This window comes from Panthera leo, chromosome A1 (genome assembly GCF_018350215.1).
Source record: "Panthera leo isolate Ple1 chromosome A1, P.leo_Ple1_pat1.1, whole genome shotgun sequence".
Classification (NCBI taxonomy): domain Eukaryota; kingdom Metazoa; phylum Chordata; class Mammalia; order Carnivora; family Felidae; genus Panthera; species Panthera leo.
Genome location: NC_056679.1, coordinates 49,139,881 through 49,154,555, shown reverse-complemented (window position 1 = coordinate 49,154,555; position 14,675 = coordinate 49,139,881). Strand labels below are relative to the sequence as shown.

At 38.9% G+C, this 14,675-nt stretch overlaps 1 protein-coding gene across 1 annotated transcript in view; it reads left to right on the top strand.

Annotated features, from left to right (window-relative positions):
• The first annotated feature begins 354 nt into the window (after positions 1–354).
• The window catches only part of KLF12 (Kruppel like factor 12), a 1,158,470-nt gene continuing 1,144,149 nt past the window's right edge, over positions 355–14,675 (top strand). The window contains exons 1-2 of the mRNA XM_042927869.1: positions 355–440; positions 2,838–2,925. The gene's annotated coding sequence lies outside the window, so the exon portion shown is untranslated. The remainder of the gene's footprint in view (positions 441–2,837; positions 2,926–14,675) is intronic.

The following is a 14,675-nucleotide window of genomic DNA, read 5'->3' as shown; positions in this document are numbered from 1 at the left end:
ATATTTGAAATTTAAATTTAGACACTTTAAATTTAAATCAATTGAGCAAATGAAATTGGGCAGAATCAACGGTTTGGGGTAGAAGATGTGCTAAATAACCAGCTATGCTCTAAGAATTTTGATAACTGTAATATCTTTTTTGACAAATTCCTCAAAGACATTGCTTTGAAGGGCAAATACCCAGGGAAATTGCTCTAGCTAGGTTTGGAGGTCCTAAGAGATGCAAAGAAACATTGAGAGTAAGGGCATTGGGTTCTTTCAGGTCTCCCAGGGGCACAGGGTCTGCAGAAACCCCGGCCTGGAAATTGGAAGGATGAAGTAAGAACACATTTTGTGAATTTCATTCTCAGGCATGGAAGCTGAGGGCAGAAATCCAACGGGGATCTTATTCGTCTTAGCAAATCAATCGATGGACTGTGAATTAGTTAAGAGTCCCTAAGGTTTGTAATTTCTCCTGGTTATGTTTGTCATCTTATATATTTGCTGTAATGATCAGCAGTGAAATCATTGAAATGTAAGGTCTGCAAGTTTTAGTATTGGGAGCAGTGATGAAAGAATTTACTTTTTACTGAGAGCCACTCCTGTGGATAGAATGAGTGGTGTGACAGTCACCAAAAGGAATGTGATAGAAGAAATTGGGCCTGGGCCTTCTCTATGGATATGCCCCAGAGCCTTGTCCCTATTCCTGGAGATTTCACTTGAAGACGTTTTCAGAATGTTGTGTTGAAATCTAATCATCTGAAATTTTTAAAAATGCCCACAGGCATGTAAAAACACTGTTATTATCATGTTAATGGTGGCACATGCAGTGTTAGAACTAAACTTTTAAATTTCGGTTATTTTATAAGCAGAAGAAGACAACTGTGATGTCATCCCTCAAAACAATAGCAAATAAAAGGTTAAATCATGAAGATTGTAGATATATAGATTCCACTTCTAATTGTAGCTTTTATTTCCCATCTTTATGAAGAAGTTCACATTTTTTGTCATGCAAATTAAAAAAAAATTTTTTTTACATTTATTTATTTTTGAGAGACAGAGTGACACAAAGTGAGAGTTGGGGAGGAGGAGAGAGAGAGGGAGACACAGGATTGGAAGCAGGCTCCAGGCTCTGAGGTGTCAGCACAGAGCCCGATGCGGGACTCGAACCCACAGACTGTGAGATCATGACCTGAGCCAAAGTTGGAGGCTCAACCAACTGAGCCACCCAGGCGCCCCATCATGCAAATTTTTTAAAACATACAGTAGTCCCTCCTTAGCCATGGTTGCACTTTCTACAGTCTCAGTTACCTGTGGTCAACCAGGGTCCAAAGGCAGAGGATCCTCCTTCTGATGTATTGTCAGAAGGTCAGTAACTAGCCTAATGCTACGTCACAATGCCTACATCATTCCCTTTACTTCATCTCATCATCTCACGTCATCTTCATACGAAAGGTGAACACGGTACAGTAAGACATTTTGAGCGAAAGTCCACATTCACATAACTTTTATTACAGCATGTTATAATTGTTCTATTTTATTATTGTTGTTGGTAGTCTCTTAACTGTTCTAAGGTCTAAAGTAAACTTTATTATATGTACGTATATATGGGGAAAAACATAGTATATACAAGAACTGGTACTGTCTGTGCTTTCAGGCATCCATTGGGGATCTTAGAATGTATTCCCTGGGGTAAGGGAGATTACTGTACACAAAAGTACAGAAAACACTATAATGAACCTCTATCTACCACCTGGATGGATAATCAATATATTTCTTACTTGCTTTATCCATCTCTTATTTTAAGCTGAAATAGTTTAAAGCACATCTAAACTTCATCTGACGATTTTTAAGTTTCCAATGAGTTTTAATTTCATTTGTCATTTTACCAATCTCACTGCAAATAATTGTAGCGGATAATACTATCATCACCTGATAGTGAAGGAAAGCCAAGGCCTGGACTTTCACTTGTCTAAGGTCACCCAAGCAGTCAGTAGCCAAGCTGTGATCACCTCCTTCTTAGCTCTGCTAGATTTATTGAGATAACTTTCCAGTTCCCAATGCTCCCTATTCTTGAGAATTGCACCCTGTGTAGGAATGAGTCTTAGCAATTTTGTTGTTTTACTAGGTGACAACCTTGCCATTGCCCTCCAAGGTGAAACTGATAGGACTGGGGTATACACTGAAGCTGTGGTCAGATTCTCTGCTTTTGGAATTTAGTATTGGAGCTAAAAAAAACAAGGTATTGAGATGTGTACTGCTTTGGGAATAATGGGTCAGAGAAAGTCTATCTGACTAGGAGAGGCTTGAATGGAGTTCTGAAAGAAGAGAGGAAGGGAACAATTCCTGATATCAGTAGTAAGACAGTACATAGAAAACAGCAGAAATAATATAATCCAAAATAATCAGTCTAAGAAGTATTCAGGTTTGTCATTCTTTGTTTAAAAAAAAATCAAGCAGGGGCGCCTGGGTGGCTCAGTTGGTTGAGCATCCGACTTCAGCTCAGGTTATGATCTCGCAGTTTGTGGGTTCGAGCCCCGCGTAGGGCTCTGTGTTGACAGCTCAGAGCCTGGAGCTTGATTCGGATTCTGCTTCATCTCTCTCTGCCCCTCCCCTGCTCGCACTCTCTCTCTCTCTCTGTCTCTCTGTCTTTCTCAAAAATAAATATTAAAAAAAAAATCAAGCAGAGAAACCAAACACTAACCAGATGAAATAAAACAAAACATAACAAACTGATACTCCTGAAAATATTTTTCTCAAAATAAATAAAAATTTATTTCTTGGACAACACAGAGAACATAAAAGATCCTAGTATGTGCAAATACTCATTCGAGATTATATTTCTTGTTGTGTTGCAGCTACTACTTTGTTATGAAAACAAGGACTTTTGAGAAATTTATGAAAATAGGCCCGGCTTTGCCTGTAGACATGGCTCAAGGCAATAGTGTAAGTAGGTCAAATATATTTTCTGTTTTTCTCCTACCATTTCCTCTTTTGTCCTTTTTTTCTTCAAGTGATATAGTCTGCTTGATACCTTCCCCTCAATTTAATCTAGCAAATATTTATTGGATTTCTTTAGGAGCATATATGTTATCAGCTGACTTTATTACAATGTGTCGCTCTCATGATGTCATCAATGGAGGGAGACTGGGGGCCAGGGAGCAGGGCTTGTGATGGCAAAAGCTACACAAACACATTGAGTGAGAATGGCAGAGGTAGGACTTGGATTTTCCAAGCAGCATCTTGTAGAAAGAAGGACAATTCAGGCCGATGGACCAACATGAGCAAGGTTATAAGGTGTTTGAGCACAGAGTTTAGATTACAATGAGTAGTAGGCTATATGCCAGAGAGTATTTCAAGAGAGGCAGAGTAAGGGAGTTTTGAGTAGAATGGAAAGAGAAGGGAGAAAATCCTGAAGGAGCACCTAATCATGGTGTACCAAGTCAGGCATTTTAGATACTATGGTACTTATTCTGCACCCAAATCTCTGGGGGTACTGGAGACCTGGCAACACACACAGGGTTCTGCGAAGGGTCAGAACTCAAACTCAATGTGTAAATTAACTCCAGAGAGGTGTCAGTTCAAGATTTTCTTCTCTAATTGCGGCATGGAAGGCTTGGGCTACAGTTAAAGGAATTTCTGCAGCGGGGGAAGTAATTTTGAAGAGTGGAAAGTTTTTCATTATGCAGCACATATCACTTTCAGTAACAACCTACGCAGCACAACACTGCTATCTAATTTCCAGAGAAGTTCACCCCAGCACCCTCTGGGATTTGCTCTATAATAAAAGGCAAGATAGGGTGCCATCCTTGCCCTGAATTGGCTGGAAGAGCAGAGTAACGTCAGGGCAGCGAATCATTATAATGCTTCATTAACAGGACCGTTTCCTCACCTGCCATGTGGCAGTCACTACTCATCCTGCCTACTTCAAAGGATGTTGGTTCAGATGAATTCAACAACCACTTCGGTGATGATGACGCTTTGTCTTTTATTCTGGACAATTCTACTGAAGATATTCCATTGAATTTTAACATAGTTTTAAACTTTCAATCATTTTTCAGGGGGTTGTGAATGGGTGAGGGGGCTGGTTTTTGTTTGTTTGTTTTGTTTTACTAGAATGGTAACAGTAGAAATGAAACTAAATGGAGAGCCAAAACACCCAAGTTTGGGATCCTGGCTTGCCCATTTACTCACTGATGAGTCTGGGGTGACCCTCTTGATCTTTTGAACCTCAGGGACTTGCCATTCACTCACCATATACTTCATGGGTTCGCTGTAAGGATTTTATGTTTAAATAAAGAAAAAAGTGCCTTGTAAATTATAAAGTACTCTACTGATATTTGGTACAATTTGTAGAGCCATCTTTGTGTGATTACAAGCTGGTACCACCCGCCCATATTTTTGTCATCTCATCTGACTCATTTAATAAGAACAAGTAGTCCATAAGCCAGCACATAGGCTGACCTATAAATCACATTCTGCCCTCCTCTGAAAAATCTGGTGTCTGTCATGTGTTTAGCCTAACAAAACACTAAGAAGCAATATATAAGCCTTCATCCATTTATTCGCACAATATTCTCATTTACTGAGTTCTTGGTATTTTGTATCATACACATGTACCGAAAGATGGAAGTATAAAAGAAACAGTTGGAGTTTTATCAAAATTTGAGTAATGAATTCTTATTAAACTTTGAAAAAATACACCTTCTTCCTCTGCTTCAAGGTATCTGGGAACCAGGGTAAAATATGGCTTCTTTTTTTCATGCATGTAAATTTTCCGTATGCATTAAAGATAGCACTACTTTAGAGCTTTGAGAATTCTTTAGATAATGAAAACTGCTCTCATTAACCACAATTCTAGCTTCAGTCAATGATAAAAGGAAATAGGAGGATTGCTATTGGAGGCTATGGATGGACACTAAGAAAAACTCTACTCCTAGCAGACTTTATTTCCTATGATCCACACATTTTTTACTTTCTTTGACATTGAGGTTGATTCTCAAAAGAGACTTTTTGGGAGAAAGACCTTGTTTTATTTTCCAGGACACTGTGTCAGGTAGGTAAGCTGGTAGGCAGACTTTCTTCTTTCCTTATCTGTAACATTTATATAAAGAAATTCGCAGAGTAAATACCACTTAGGAAAAACATTTCATTTTAATATGCAGAAATGACTTGCCACCCCAAATTTGAAGCCATGTTAGTTACTAGAGTCCAAAGCATAACAAAATGGTTATTTTATCAACTAATCACATGCTACTGAATTTGATTTAAGTGTGCTCTACTACTCTCATAGCATTTTACAAATCACTGTCTGCACTTCAATAAGTTCCATGCAATGTGCTGGTGGAATCTATTTCTGTCCGTAAAGACCTTCCCATCACGAGAGTGACATTAATGATTATCTCTCCCTTTCGCATGGGCGCCCACCAGCTGAATTGCCTCTGTGACTTCCTGCCCACTTGGAATGATTGAGTTTTGCAACCGACACTGACTTGGGCAGCAGGATCAAATTCCCCACCTCCATGTGGCAGCTCCCTGCTTTGGTCTTGTGCACCGTAAGGACAAAATGAGGGCAGCGCCCTTACTTATCTCTCCCCAAGAATTAGAATTCCTCGTGTAATGAATGTGGTAAAGGCAGCAGGGCGTTGCTTCCTTTTAGGTGCACATTAATATGAAACAATTGTGAGCTGCCACTGCTTGAATTCTAAGCTACTTCATTGAGACTGAAACTGAACAAAAAGTAAAAGGAAATTAAACCCAGAAAAGGGGCTAAAGCAAGGAAGCAGCAGATTTTTAAAGATTTGTCAAACCTGAAAGGAATTTAGGAGAATAATTATTTGTCTGGAAAAGATGCTGATTTTCCACTGTTACATATAATGACGTTTTTTAAAATACTGAATTTTTGTTAGAAACATGTGTGCCATTTCATGCAGAACCTTAGCATTTTATACTGTAATAGGAAATGCATTATTCACATTTGGGTAGTTATATTTGGGGATTTTGGTAGGTTGATTTTTGCCCCAGTTTTCCACACTGCGTCCACAACTTTTGCAATGTGACATTGTGGCTCCTCCCATCCAGAAATGGCATCAGTTTTCTCACTTCTTGAATATGGATTGGCCTTGTGCTGTGCTTTGGCCAACAGGATTTGGAGAAAGTGACTGTGGACCAATCCCAGTCTAAGCCTTGATCATCTCCTCCCTCTCCTGGAACCCTGCCAGACAATGGCCTGCTGGGGGATGAGATACCATGTGGAAGAGCTTAGTTGTTTTAGGTAAGACCATTTGAGACAAGCCTATAGCCAGCTGAACTCCCAGAACAGGCCCGTGGCTGACCACAGACGCCTGGGTGAACCCAGTTGACACATCAACTCACTGCAATAAGTATTTATTTTAAGATTCTGAGTTTTGGGTGGTCTGTTATGCAGCAAAAGCCAATTGACACAGAAACCAAGAATATGTCATATTATTTATTTTTGTTACCATGTACTCAGTAATAAAGACAATATTTGTAGAACTTTAATGAAACAACAGGATAAAATGACTCAGGGTTCATTGGTCCCCTTGAAACCAAACCACCTGAGCGACAAGAAGTGAAGCTAGAGATACAATCTGAGGTCAGATCCTTCAAAATCCTAGGACTCATGATGAGGTGGTTGGGTTTGTTGTTGTTGTTGTTGTTGTTGTTGTTGTTGTTGTTGTTGTTTTCTTGGGGGCTATTATGATCCTATGTGATGTTTTTTAGAAATATTTTTTATTTTGAAGGAAGTCTCAAGAGTAGTGAATGCAGAGACCCCTGAACCCTTCACTCAGCTTCCTCCAATGGTGACATCTCATATAACTGTAGCATAATATCAAAACCAGGAAGCTAACAATGATATGATGGTGTTACATAGATGACAGTCTTTATTGAGTTTTTACTAGCTTTTATATGCACTCACGTTGTGAGTGTGTGTGTGTTCACAGTGTGATCCCCAGTATAGATTCATATAACCACTCCCATAATCTAAATATACAACTGTCCCATCACCACAAAGAAAACCTTTTGTCTGTTTTATAGTTGCACCCATAGACCCCCTTCATCTCTATCCTCAGGTAACCATTAATCGGTTCTCATTCTCTTCAGTTTCATAATTTTGAGCATGACATAGGAATAGAATCATATAGCATATAACCGTTTTGGGAAATGCTTCCAAATATTTTCAGCAATGGAGCAATATGATTGATTTCCATTTTAGTCAGAGCATCATGGCTTCACTAAGAAGGCTGTGTTGGGGAGACAGGAGGCTTGAGAAGGGTGGGGGTACAAGGAAAATGGTGTTGGAATAATTTGTTTACAGTGTGCCAGGAACTGTACTAAGCTCTCTACATGTATCAATTCATGTCATGTTCACAACAACTCTGTGAAGTAGAATGCTATTACTTCCATTTTCCAGATGAGGAAATTGAGGTATAGTGAGGATATGTGATTGTGGCCTCATAGCTAGTAAAGGACAGAGTCCTAAATGCTGTCCTATACTTAATACATGAATACTATACTTATACTTAATACTTTCTACTTAATACATGACTATCACTGGTACTGTACATGTACATGCTTTTAAAAAATTTTATCTAAATTTTTTTTAATTTTTTTAACGTTTATTTATTTTTGAGACAGAGAGAGACAGAGCATGAACGGGGGAGGGGCAGAGAGAGAGGGAGACACAGAATCAGAAGCAGGCTCCAGGCTCTGAGCCATCAGCCCAGAGCCCGACGCGGGGCTTGAACTCATGGACCGTGAGATCGTGACCTGAGCTGAAGTCGGACGCTTAACTGAGCCACCCAGGCACCCCAATCTAAATTTTTTAAATTTGAATATAGTTGATACGCAATGTTACATTAGTTTTAGGTATACAATATAGTGATTCAACATCTTTTTTTTTTTTTTTTTAATTTTTTTTTTGACGTTTATTTATTTTTGGGACAGAGAGAGACAGAGCATGAACGGGGAGGGGCAGAAGAGAGGGAGACACAGAATTGGAAGCAGGCTCCAGGCTCTGAGCCATCAGCCCAGAGCCTGACGTGGGGCTCAAACTCACGGACCGCGAGATCGTGACCTGAGCTGAAGTCGGATGCTTAACCGACTGAGCCACCCAGGCGCCCCAGTGATTCAACATCTTTAAACATTCTGCTATGCTTACTGTGATTTTTATTATTCCTGCATTTGTTACGTTTCTACTTGCCAACATATATAAAGTGATTATACTTCACCTCTCCAGCACCCCTCTAATAGAAGAGAGTCTGCCATGTCTTATAAAATATTTAACTTCCTATCAGAGGAGATCCTGATGTCTAAGGCTCTAACAACCTGCCTTGGGATACTTTTGTAAATGACTCTTAGTACATATAGGCAGATCAGAAGTTTTCTGCAAGGGCCAGGACTAGAATGAGACATCCAGGAAACAAAATGTAAGTAAACCCCCACTCTCAGGTCCTAACCCTACACTTGCACGACAGTTAGTGCCTCTTAACATTTTGGGCCCCAAGCACCTGCCTTGGCTTACCCGAGTCTCAGTAGTGTTTTCTATCCTTTTTTACCTGGAGATTAAACACCTTCTCCATGTGCCTCCCACCGCCCACCACCGCACCCCCCCCCCCCCCCGCCAAGCTCTACTGAGGTGTAATTGATAAATAAAATTGTAATAAATTTAAAGTGTGCAAAGGGATGATTTGATAATATGTATACATTATGAAAGGATTCCCCCTTTGAGTCAATTAACGCATTCATCTCTCCACATATTCACCCCTGCCTTTTAGGGTGAGAACATTTAAGTCCTACACTTTTAGCAAATTTCAATTATATAATACAGTGTTATCAACTTTAGTCACCACGTTGTACATTAGATAGTCAGATTTTATTCATCTTATAGCTGAAAGTCTGTATACTTTCACCAGCTTCTCCCTATCTCCCCACCCTCATGTACCTTTATAGCATCTGAACTTATAGTATAACAGCATTTTGCCCTTCTGGTCTTTGTTCTTAGCTGCCTGAGAGGGGGAACAGACTCTGTCATCTTCACAATATCTCTAGCACTTAGCACATGGTAGATATTTAATAAAATTTTTCAAATGAATTAAGAGAAGTTCATTGAGAAACATACTCTAGGGAATTGTTTATATTAAGAGAGTAGGACATTTTCTCTACCATGGGAGCTCAAACCCCAAAAAGGGAAAGACATAAATCAGATAGTCACCCAGTGGTGAGCTAAGTTCTGTGATAAAGGCATGGATAGATGTCTCTGAGACCATAGAGGAAAGAGTAAGAACAATCACGTGGGAGGTGTAGATTGTAGACTCGTAGCTTAAGTCTTTCCTACACATCCCATCAACTTCTTCCCAGCATTCAAGTCTGCAGGGTAGCCATGCTGATTCTCTGATGAACAAACAAGCAGGGGATGGAAAAGTCATTTCTGAACATGAATTACCTAATGAAGCAGTTGGGGAAGGGAGAGAGGGAGGAAGACTGGTTTGTTTTCTACCAAATTAAATTGGGTATGCTGTCAGGACACCTGAGTGGACTATCCTCTGGATAGCTTGAAATCCTGGGTGTGAGGTTCAAGAAAAAAACAATCAGGGATAACGCTGTAAATTTGGAAGCCATAGCATAAAAGCAATATTTGAAACCGGGAAAAAGTGATATCAACTGTGTAAAGAATAGAGTAAGAGCAGAAATAAGCAAGGGGGAATGGACAGAAATGTGTGGTGTCTATTATAAACACTATGCTCCCAGAATAATATCTAGCCTTTCTGTGTAGGAACAGTTTGTCTGCAGAAATGTCAAAGCCTGCTTTTGGTCAGGGTTGTCACATGGAATGATAGCTGACACCTTATTCAGTGGGAACACATATGGGGCTATAACATAAAAACAATGGGGGATAAGCCTGGAGAATATTGCTGACAGGGGACACATAGGCTTTTTTTTTTTTTTTTTTTAATGAAGATAAAGTGTTCTTTGGTAGATTTATAAGCAAACACCTATTCTTCGGAGACATTAGTTTTCTGGAAATATTTGTAAAATTTCGTATGAATGAGACTGGTGTTTCTTGCATTTTAGTTTTAATTGTCTTTCTCTCAAACCCCTGTGATAGCAAAATGTTGTTTTTTTTTATGAGGTTTTTTTCCAGAGTACTAAATCTTGATATAATCAATACTATATATGTTAACTATCTTCAGGCTGTCTGTGTAAGTTTGAATTATTAGATTCCTCTGAGGTCTAGACTATTTTTCTTTCAGCCATCACTTACCATTTATCTATCCATCTATAGTATGTAGATGTTTTACAGGAATATTTCTAGGTACATAAATAAATTATGTGGCTGGTGGCAAAGATTGGTTGTTATAGCAAGGCTCCAGTGTATTATATTTAATAACCCAAACTGTGATTAAAAAAAGAGAGAGAGCAGAATGAGAAAGGCTGTGTTCTTATGAGTCCACACTGGTACTTCTTCACAGTGCCAGAAAAGACCCCATAATGGGACTGTTATCTGTGATACTTTTACATTGTGGGCACAGCATCTTGGGGAAGTAAAGGTACTCCACACATAGAAATTACTGTTAATTAAACACCTCATGGCAGTAGTTTCCAAAAGCTATCAACAACTAGATTCATCATATTCTGTTTTCCTTTTTACAAATGCTTTTTGAGCATTTGTGGGAAAAAAAATAGTAGGTTCATTCTCCCCAGCCTTCCCCTTTCTCCTTCTTCCTCTCCTGTATCCTTCTCTTGACCTCTACCATTTTGCTCCACAAGGGACTGGGGAGAGGTGATTTGAAAGCACTCATGTTAAAAAGGTAATAACACTGAAAACTGAGATCAGGAAAAAATTAAATAAAAGTAAAAGTTCACTATGAAGGAAAGGGAAAATGCACATTCACAGACTAAAAGGGTCAGCCTAATTGTTACAGTTGAGCTTCAAGATGTGCTGTGAATTTTCTGGAAGATGAACCAAAATGGAAGACATGAATGGCTACCTATTTCTTGTTATTTAAATAAAAAAGGAATTAGAGCAGTTTCTCAGGGGAAGCAAAGTTATCCAAGCAGTGATTTTTTTGTTTTAATTTTTTTTTAATGTTTATTTATTTTTGAGAGAGAGAGAGAGACAGAATGTGAGTGGGGGAGGGGCAGAGAGAGAGGGAGACACAGAATCCAAAGCAGGCTCCAGGCTCTGAGCTGTCAGCACAAAGCCTGACATGGGGCTCTAACTCATGAGCTGTGAGATCGTGACCTGAGCTGAAGTCGGTTGCTCAACCAATTGAGCCACCCAGGCGCCCCAGTGATTTTTTTGTTTCTTACAGGAATACCAAGCACTTAAGATTTTCACTTAATCCTTAAGGCAAATTTTATTGCAAATAGCTCACAGTTGAGGAAACTGGGCACAAAAACATTAGACAGTTTGTTTGAAGCCACACCAATACTAAATGTTGGTAATCAGGATTCAAACCCAGGTCATCTGATTCTTATTCTGGTTCCAGAATGTCACTGTTATTTTCATAGTTTGCCTTTTCATGAGAAACTCTAGCCCACTTTGTTTTATTTAATGGATGCATTTCTGAAATTCTAAAATCAATCTAGCAAATATTTCTGTGTGTATGTATATACATTTGCACACATATTTATATGTATTTATATATAGATACATTGCAAATCAAATCATACTTTGCATTGAAAAGATTCATGATTCAGGGATGTTTTATCTGCTGATTGATAATCATTTGGCATAAGTACCCAACTTTTTTTGATGTTTATTTATTTATTTTTGAGAGAGACTGAAAGAAAGTAGGGGAGGGGAAGAGAGAGAGGGAGAGAGAATCCCAAGCAGACTCTACACTGTCAGTGTAGCCTGTCAGGGGACTTGAACTCACGAACTGTGAGATCATGACCTGAGCTGAAATCAAGAGTTGGAAGTTTAACTGAGCCACCCAGGTGCCCCTAAACTTTTCTGTAATAGACAAATTGAGAGCCATATTTTTCAATATTTTCTTAAAAAAACCTACTTTTGTCAGGCCTCCATAAGCTTTTTTATGTTCATTTATGTTTTTGAGAGAGAGAGAGAGAGAGTGTGCGTGCGCGTGCTTAAGTGGGGGAGGGCAGAAAGAGAGGGGGACAGAGGAGTCCAAATAGGCTCTGTGCTGACAGCAGAGAACCTGATGTGGGACTTAAAAAAAGAGAGAACTCATGAACTGTGAGATTATGAACTTGAGTTGAAGTCAGACGCTTAACCTACGGAACCACCCAAGTGCCCCTCAACATTTTCGTTAGCAACAGCAACCTCTTTTCCATGGAAATTCCCCCCCAGAACCCCATAGACAAGAGCTGTTCTGGAGGTGGCCTGGATGGGACAGGGAGAGCACTGTGCTCTCAGAGACCCTCGGGTCCCCTCTATTAAACACAATTTGAAACAAATGCCTTCAGAATTTACAAATATCCACTACATTCACTGTTTCATTTAATTGTTTAATTTGTGGTTTAAAGTAATCTCATTGGGAAATAGAATAGAATAGAATAGAATAGAATAGAATAGAATAGAATAGAAAGAATAGAATAGAATAAAATAAAAATAAAATAAAATAAAATAAAATAAAATAAAATAAAATAAATAATCCTGTTGTGAAAAAAAAAATAATCCCATTGGGCATATTGGCATGGAATTTTCCTCATTTTAAAGTTGTAGAAATGGAGGCTCCAGTTAATCAGGTGCTGGTCACTGTTGGTGCATAGTCATTTGTGTTCTTTATTGCCCAATTGACTGGGCTTGGAAAGCAGAGAAGACAGTGGACAGTGTGAGAAGCTGAGAGCAAAGAACAAGTTGCTTCCTAGCAATGCATCTTGGGAATCCTGTCTCATTTATCAAGTAGCCCTAAGCAGAGAGTGGGAGAGCCCATAGACATATGTGATGGCCTAAGAATTAACAGATGTCTTACCATTCTGAAATAATTTTTATAGTGAAATAATTAAAAAGAAGTCAGAATAATAGTCTTTCAAAATGAAGAGGGAACTAAAGAGATTGTGGTCATGTAGAAAAGAGTAAAGTAGAAATTAGAAATTCCTTCATTCCAGAGTAGCCGGAAAGAAGGTTATACATTTCTGCCTCTCTATTTTACCTGGGTTGCCTTTCTCTTTGAAACAAATATTAAAGTCTCTTTCTCTCTCTTTTAAATTTTCTATTACAAAAACAAAAATTTAAACATATGCAAAAGTAGAGGGAATAATGTAAGATCCCTTGTGTACTCATCACTCAGCTTCAGTAATTATACACTAATGACCCATTTTTATTTCATCTATATGCACCTCCACCCTAGATTATTCTGAAGCAAATCTTTGACATCATTTTATTTTATCTGTAAATACAACAGGGAAGCCTCGTAATAGAAGCAGTATCATCCTTAAAATGGTCATTGCTCAAAGTGCTTCAAGTTCTACCTTCTGGGTTGAGAGAAGGTATGGCCTGAGGGAATGTTCTGCTGCTGTGATCACAAGTGATGATTCTGTAACTGATACTCAGATGCACACTTAGTGAGTCTGCTTCTGTTCTTTAGCATCTGAAAAGAAAATTGGAGACTTGTCTCTCCCAGAATAAATAATGTCTGAACATTCATCATTCAGCAAGTCAGAACTGGTGATTGTGCCTTCAGGGTACTTTTGACTGCTTCCATATGCTCTCTTGTTGCTTCTGATTCCATTAGCTACATATCATTGTTGTAAGAGTGGTTATTTCCATAATCTAGAACAAGATCTTCTAAATGGGGTCCATAGGCTCTTAGAAGGTCCATGGACAAGTTTCAAGAGGTCTGTGGATCTTCTGAAATTATGTACAAAATTTTGTATGATGTGTGATGTACATTTTTTGAAGGTCTATAGCTTTCATCAGCTTCTCAAAGGGGCTTATGAATTCCCCCAAAATATTAAAATTGCAGCACTGTTCTTTGAACCTGTGCACAGAGAGGCGTATCAGTTAACATAGTGGATTACAGTAAATGGGTCCATGAATGTCAGTATGATCCAAGCAGAAGAGCATGAAGCCAAATCCTGCAAAATGTCCAAGGAGGGTTAGAATTCTGGTTTCTATGTTGAAGATGCCTTGTAGATATCAGGGAAGGAAGGCATAATAGCTAGCACTTGAGGGACTCCTACATAAACTGCCAAGGTTAGCATTCACCTTTATAGGATGCAGACTCTAATAGGGCACTTGAATGCCATGGTGAACTAGTTAATGCTTCCAAGGACCATAGTGCTCATTAGGCTCCCAAAGGCATTTGTTTTCTGTTTATATATAAAAGGTGGATGTGGTGATCTGGGATGCTGTAAAATGGAGGTGGATGGTTTTGAGTTTTTATTCAGAGGTACTCAAGGTGATTTAAATCCGATCATCTTATTAAATGGTGTAGACTGCAAAAATGACCACCCATCCTACACTGTTCTCTGGTCCATAACCTTTATAATTTACTTTTCAACATCTCCCATCAAAAGGTTATCTTTTTTTTTTTTTTTAATCCATCTCCTTAAATGGCATTGGCTTTGTGACTTGCTTTGGCCAATAAATGCAGTGGAAATAACAGGTTTTCAATTCAAATTGGAGTCCTAAAGAGACCTTGTATACCACACGTTTGTTCTTTTTCTCAGGACTCTGGCCTCCATTTTCTCCCAGTGCTAACTAG